A 7,913-nucleotide genomic window follows, 5' to 3' on the forward strand; every position below is an offset into this window, starting at 1 on the left:
TTCAGTAAACAACCCTTTATTCATGTTTCCAGGATTTTCCAGTTCTTATCCTATATGATTTTGTATTAAACTCCAAAATCCAGATAATAAAATGCATAATTCACTGTCAAAAACATTCAAAAAGAAAAAAGAAAAAATAAAGCTGCCAGGAAATAGAGTGAATGTTTCACTGAATGTGTCATCCAACAATTTACTTACAAATAATTTTAAGAAAATATATTCATTTTCCTGCAGCCATAGGGAAGACAGATTTTTCTTATTTTTTTTCTGTTAGAATTTCCAAAGATACACCCTAGAATTTCATTTGAAATAAACAGAAAAGAAACCTGCATTATATGCTCAGAGGAAGAAAAAAGGCAATATTGGGAACATGAGGTGGAAAGAGGTTTACATTGTCTATGTAAGAGGTTCTCAGGGCCTGAACTGTGATACTGTGGTTAGGACACTAACCACACTTGGCTCAATCACTAAGATAACCTAGCCCCCTTCCATCCTTAGCCACATTTCTTTCCTCTTACTTTTTCTGCCAGTGACTTTCCAGCCCATTGTTTATAATCTCTGCACATGTTGTAAGCCCATTGGGTCCAACAACTGTCAGAGATATTCTGCCCATTGACTGCTTGATGATATAATCCTGCCCATGTTACAATAAAGTTGATCAAGTTCTCTGAAACTGATCTCCGGAGGTCTTTCTTCAACTCCATTTCCACACCCTCCTCAACTATTTGGTGGGTTTCAGCTGGACCAAGAGACCCCACGAGGCAAATAATTTTTTAAATAATTAATAGCCTTTTTTTCTTGAAATCAAACTCTATCTGCCTTTTTGGATTCATTTTCATATCTTTGATGTCAGAAACTACAAAGAAATGCAAACAAGAGCCTTGAACTGCCAATTAATACAGGGGATATCTGTAAGTGTTCAATAATCATAAAAAATTCAACATCTTTAGAAATTAGAGAAATATAAAATAAAATTCTATCAGAACTAAATCAAATAGTATTGATAAAGATATAAAACAAGTGAATACTCATAAACTGGAGAAGAGTTTATGTTATCTAATTGTGGAAAGTTTTGCTACTGAAGATATATCATACTCCCCATCACAGAGACTCACTGAAATGACAGCATACGTGACCATGATAATGTAAGGACACACAGTATTTATCCAAACACTTGTAACCAAGGGAAATGGTACAAGAGAATGTACATCTTGGAAGAGATAAATAATAACTTCAGAGAAAAATGGTCACTAAGGGCCAGTCACACTTTGGTCACAGTATATCCAGTTTTTAAAATAGTATAAAACACCTTATTTAATTTTATGAGGTGTAATATGCACTGGTATTTCACATGTATACATGTTCAGAAAGAAGGTACATAGATTTTATAAAACAATGAAAATCATCAGATGCTCATTAAAGACTCAATTACACATCCCATGTGTAGATGATGAAACTCATCATTACAAAAATGAAAAATTTCCCCAGAATTAAAATATAATATATTCCCACCAAATTTGCTATGTACATATATGAATGAATCACAGTGAATTCTACCTTTATGTATATCTATGAAGCAGTAATTTAAAAAATCTATAAATAAATGGAAGAGGGGGAAGGGATGAGGAGAAGGAAAGGGGAACTACTGGGTACTTAAGTGAAGAAAATTATATTCCGTGCTTGTATGATTATGTTAAAATGAATCCAAATTTTATATATAACTATAATGCAATAATAAAAAATTAACATGCTTTTCTTTTAATAAAATAAGAAACCAAAGTATAAAGTTCTAAAATTCATCCACAAAGTTATACATAACATTAGCCAAGAAATTTCTCAATTGTAAGAGCAAAAGAAATACTTATCATACCTGACATTCATGTATATTATGAAACTATACTATTACAATAAGGAATCACAATATAAACAAAATCCATATATAAATTCACATGTATGTAAAAATTATATACTTATATTGCAATATTAAGTCCAGATAAATCAAACCACAAAAAGGCAATTTAGCAATTTAGCTAGATTCTGTATCAAAATAAAAATTAAAAGTACTAGGGTAGCTCAGTGTTAAATCTTCCCTCGGTTCAACTTCCAGTAAGAAAAAGAAAGAAAAAAGAAAGTGAAGAAAAAGAAAGTAAAAATGAACAATAAGTTAGCTCAGGAGGAAGCAAGGTTCCTGTAGACCACAGCTCTTCTCCTGCAGGAAAATTATATGGGGATTTGATTATGGTAATCATCCCACCAGTCAATCACCAGCATCTGGGAAGACCCGGCTGCAGGCACATACCTGCCAGATAGTATTTGAGGCAGGACCTGAGGATGCCCTGTGAAGATAAGAATGGTGGCAAAGAATATCTTTCACTGACCTGCTCTCCACTTGAATGGCCAGTAGGACTGAGGGGTACTGCCCCAGAGGAGGGCTCAGGTCTGTAGCCTCCAGACACTGCCCAGAATCCCCATCTGCTAGATTCTGTTCCCGCCACAGCCAGTCCCGTGGTTCCAACAGTCTCCCTCCCCCAGTCTCCCTCCCTAGGTTCCTGATGCCACTGCACACTCACCATTTCCTGGTGCCTAGGACACAGGTTTTTCCCTAGGGATCTTCAGCACCTGCACAGTAAAGTAAACCGAGAATCCAAGGGATGAGGGTGAAGCCTGTAGCCAAATGGCAAAAATGGCGAACTCAGGAGGAAAAGACTCCCAGCCAGATTGTGGAAGCCAGCCCCTCCTCCCTGCTCTCACAACTGCTCCTGATTGGACAGGGCTTCAGACCTCACCCCCTGAGTCTGAGTCCAGTGAGTCTTTTTTTTTGTTTGTTTGTTTGTTTTGAGTGACATGGAGTATTATCCAATCCAGGCATTAATAAAGCAAGAATGACGGGTTTGTTGGTTGCAGCATTTTTTTTTTTTCTTTTGAAGTCAGGGAATTGCACCTCATAGCCTCAGACTCCTTCTGTTTTAAGGCAAGATTTTCTTCCAGAAGTGGGATCCAGCTCAGTCAGCAGAACATTTGCTTTTAACATTGCACATAAGGTCATTTCATTTTATGGGTTATATCCTGCTTTTCAATCATGAATGAAATTAATATAATGAAAATTACTATAAAATTCCATTTGACTTTTCTGCTTTCTGTTCTTGTTTAGGAGACACACTGAACTTTGAACTGGGAAGTAACCCCCTAAAGCAACAATGTCCAATGCAAACAACACGGAAGGCACAAGGATAATTAAAATATTTCTAGTATTCACATTAATAACATAAAAAGAAACAGTTAAAATTAATATAAATAATATAACCTGGCACATCCAGAATATTATCTGTGACTAATAAAATACTGCTAATAAAGTATTTGTGTTTTGGGAACTACACCCTCAAGTTTGACTCTATCATAACTCAGTTCACAGAAGCTATATTCCAGATTTGAGAGCTATGAGTTCCCTGATGTCAGGGACTTAAAGGGCCTGTTCCCTTTGTATGCTAGAGTTGATGGATACAGTCTTCTACTAATATTTCTCCTCAGACTCCATAAGTAGGAGAGACAGTGTCCTGAGTGGGAACAGGAAACTCTAACCAGGAAGTGTCCAAAAGTTGATCATTATTTCCCACTTCACACTGGTTATAGGTTATTTCCCAGATATCACACAGCATAAAAATGAATGTGGGGGAGCCCAGGAGATTAAAATCACATAGCCTGCAATCTTCCACAGCCTTGACTCTATTGTTTAAATACATTAAATGCAAACTTATTTGGCAATTTGGACTTAGACCTGAAGGCCAGGTGTAATATCTGTTTCTTCTGGTGGACAAACTTCCACAACTTATAAGCAGGTGGGCTGGAACTCATGATGAACTGTGTCTGACTCCAAAGCCAAAATACCTCCATCATATCACAAGGCTTTTTCAATGTCTTATTATCATCAAAAAAGCAGGATTTTCCTGGTTATGCTCCAGGCATCCCTTTTAGCATCTCATGATCTTTTTTAGAAATATCTCTTATATATCTTATTTTAGAAATATCTCTTTTATAATACCTTTTAGCATATTGCTTTTGGTCTGTAATATCTGCTGATTGCATGAGAGATCCAATATATTTATTAATTTGACATTGGTTTAAGATATTTTGGTAGATTTTAAAATGTATGAAATAGAAAAGGATAAATATGATCATATCCAATTGTGTTATGTGTACAGTGAACCCAGTTTTGATTTTTAATAATGAAATGTTTTAATTTAATTGCAAAATGTATACATTTTTCTTATGACATGTGTAAAATGTATGGATAAACTTGTGACAAATAAGGTATCTGTTAGGGTGTGTGTGTGTGTGTGTGTGTGTGTGTGTGTGTGTGTGCACAGGTGAAGTGCTCGATGGCTCATTGTGCAAGCTTGAGATAGAGGAGGAAATACTACTTTCTCAATAGGGGGTTACTACTTACAAGGAATCTTGCCTGATATTCAAGAAAAGGCATCTGCCTTCACATCAACAACTGGACTTGGACTGGAAAACTTTTGGTAGTCTGGTCAAACTCATTGACAGAGAGACTGTAGCACAAGAATCAGGCCCAAATTATTATTTCCCTTGCCCCCAAGTTTTAATATGCCATGTGTCTTCCTCTCCCCCTTCTTTTTTTTCTTTTTTTCCCTTCCTCACGTACTATAAAACAATCACTATGCCTTTCTGATTAGCATTGGTGATCTATACCAGGGTTCCTGAACTTCAGCATGATTAATGTGAGAGACCAGATGCTTCTTTGTGTTGAGGGACTTCCCTGTTTATGATGATGTGTTTAGTAACATCCATGGTCCCTGCCTAATAGATAACCTAGCACTGACACCTGCAATTTTTGATAGTTAAAAATGTCCATAGAAAGACCCAATGTCCTCTTGATGTGACCACTGCCCTGACTGACAACTGAGACAGACAGCTAAGTTCACACCTGCAGTGGAGTTTGCACAGATGTCTCTGTGACTACATGAGGTCTGCTCAGGAGTCTGCTACTGCTCACAGAGTCTGGATTAGCAGGCCTTGCAGTGGGTTTTAGTATACATCTGTTGTGAGACAGTTATTGACCAAAGGCTACCAAATAAAACCCTGGTCAAGGGAGGCTCCATCTTAATATCATGGTGGATTATCATGGAGACCTTTCAGTGACAGCAAAAACCAGAAGTCAGCAGAGGTATCTGAGAATAATTTAAAGAGTAAAATGGTCTTCCCTGGTATTCCCTTTCAGCCTGTCCTTCACCTTGAAATAACTCCACGGTGAGAGGATGAGCCTATTGGTGACAGGCCTGCATCCTACAGTTTTTTCTTTGTACATAAAATTCCAAGTCTTCCTGTGTCACTGTAGCCCCTAAATAGGAGGCAAAAAGTGTAAATGGCTTTATTTGTGACTGAAGAAGAAGTGAGCCTCAGCTTTTGCCAAATTTACCCCAACATTTGTTAAAGGCATATGTTTCTGCTTCCCAAAACATTTCACAGAATGGTACCATCTGATTCTGGAATCCAGTACAGAAGTTACTCTCAAAACCCCTGCTTTTCCATCCCCCTGTTGAGCTGAGGTTCTTTCTCTGTTCCTCAGTACAGTATTGATAGGTAAATTAATAAAACTGTTATGATTCAGATATGAAGTATCTCCCAAAAGCTCATGTGAGAGAATATGCAAGAGGTGAAATGATTGGGATATGAGAATCTTACCCTAATGAGTTAATCCTCTTGAATAAAATAACTGGGTTTTGTTTACAAATTCTTCTTTCCTATTCTGTCATAATGTAGGGGGCATTCAAAAATGTGGGATAGGGAGTTCTACCAGCAATCTCCCTGTGAGTGCATATAGACATTTCGTTCTTTGCTTTCAGACTGAGGTTTTGTGTCTCCCTTTCCTCCATAGCAATTCTCAAGGAGCTAACTGCTTCTCTGGTGTTCTCTCACTGCTCCCTGCAGATAAGCTTTATAGCACTAATTATACTGTTCTGTAGATGTCATTCTCAGTTTGCTTATATACTCTGCAAGGCTGTGGCTTCCGAGGGAGGATAGAATAAGTCATTCTTCTATATGAGTTCATTGCTGAGTGAAATATATAAGTGCTGTCTGTTTAGCTAAATATCTCCCAAGGATAAGATCAAAACTGTTAGATTGGGACCACAGTGCTGGACAGTAGAATACTGAGTTTCAGATATTATCAGATTCAGTTGTAGCAAAAGTATAAAATGTTCAAGTATTCCACATAAATAAGAAGAGGGAGAAAAATAATGACAGAAACAGAAAAACCTGCTTTTAAGCTAGTCTACAAGGAAGTAACTTTGATAGTTTCCATTATATTAATTTTTACATAAAATACTTTTACTTTAGACATGCAATAAATCTATTTCAGGATCTGCTAATTTACAGCAAGCAACTGTATACAGATAACAAAAGTAACAACTTGCTATTAATCAGCATATAGCATTCAAAGCAAACAGGCATGAGAAAATGCATATTTGTGCAGCATTGAAACCATATGAACAATATACTGCAGGGCAGGGGGAGGGATGGAGGGAAAAACTGTATATGAAACATTAGAGTTCCCCAATGCTTTAAGTGTAGTGCACTACAGCAAGAATGATAAGAATAGAAATAACAGATCTATATACCTACCTAATAAAAAGTTTGCTGCTAGGTCTTTCAGTGGTAAACCAGTTGAGTATCTTCTGTAATTATTGTGTAATGACAACTTACTGAACTCAGCCTTAAAACTCCCTAGATATAAATAATGAATAATCTGGTACTTTTCCTTTTATAATAAATTATGCTTACAAGTTTTATTATAAGCATATACAGTACTGATCAATGTTAAAAATTTTTGTATTTAGAAACATAAAACTATAGTTAATAAAATATTAAATATTTATATAAACACAACCTATTAGGAAACCTTTAGCTAGGAAAATGCAAACATTTAAGGGATCTCAATTGGGATATTCTCTCTTGGGGCCTGATGGCTTCTGCACACTATATGGCCCACTGGGTGCAAGTTGGGTGGGACAGTGCCGGGGTGACTCACTGTTCCCCAGCATAGCTGTACAGGGCTTGGGCTGTCTGCACCAGGAAACTCTGGACCTTGGAGCATGTCTTCAACCACCCATAGGAAACAATTATTACAGCTGCAATGCACAAATATCCAAACCCTATGAACTTCAATGTAGTTGGAGTTGATATGCTGGACAGACATATAGATCCCTCTGGAAAACTGTGCAGCCACAGACTTCTCATCATACAGTTGGTAATTCCTTCCTTCCCTGAAGTCTCTTATTGGTGCAGCAAGAATCAAAACAACTGCAAGAATATTCTGTAGTTGTTCCTGTAGAGAAAACAATGGAACTTAAAACTACTAATATTCCTTTACAAGTATTTCAGGGGATGAGAGACTTACATAAAAATTACATCCTTAATATGCAGAAAAGACAGTTCTGATTCAGGAAGCCATCATCTCTGTGCAGGGAGTCAGCCTTAGTTACCTGGAAGGGTTGATGGCAAGCATATCTTCCAATGCTGGTAAAGTCTAAGAAGCAATGGAATGGGTAATATATAAATTAAATGCTGAGATCAAAGAGTTGACAGCTTTGGCAAGAAGAAGCATAAGAATAATGATGGTGGTGGCAGCATTTGTAGAGAAAAGAAAAAGTCAAGATATATCAGGTCCCTAGGTCTTTCCAAGCAGACAATGTATTTTTTTTGTCATTAAAAACTAAAACAATATTTTAGGTAGAATTTTAAAAATAATCTGGAGTAAGACTATATGACTTTATATCCAAATAAAGATACAAGACTTCTAAAATCCAAGGAATCATCTGAGGTTAGTGAGCTTGAAATGACTAATTTCTAAAATTCTAGTATTTATGTAAAAATTTAATATTTTTTTAAATAGT

At 36.6% G+C, this 7,913-nt stretch overlaps 1 pseudogene across 1 annotated transcript; it reads left to right on the plus strand.

Annotated features, from left to right (window-relative positions):
• Window positions 1-2,651: 2,651 nt before the first annotated feature.
• On the plus strand, window positions 2,652-7,712 carry LOC306652671 (PRELI domain containing protein 3B-like; annotated as a pseudogene). Its single transcript has 2 exons — window positions 2,652-2,804; window positions 7,064-7,712. The product of its transcript is annotated as a PRELI domain containing protein 3B-like (transcript).
• The last annotated feature ends 201 nt before the right edge of the window (window positions 7,713-7,913 follow it).

Source organism: Sciurus vulgaris, assembly GCF_902686455.1.
Source record: "Sciurus vulgaris genome assembly, contig: HiC_scaffold_440_arrow_ctg1, whole genome shotgun sequence".
Classification (NCBI taxonomy): Eukaryota; Metazoa; Chordata; class Mammalia; order Rodentia; family Sciuridae; genus Sciurus; species Sciurus vulgaris.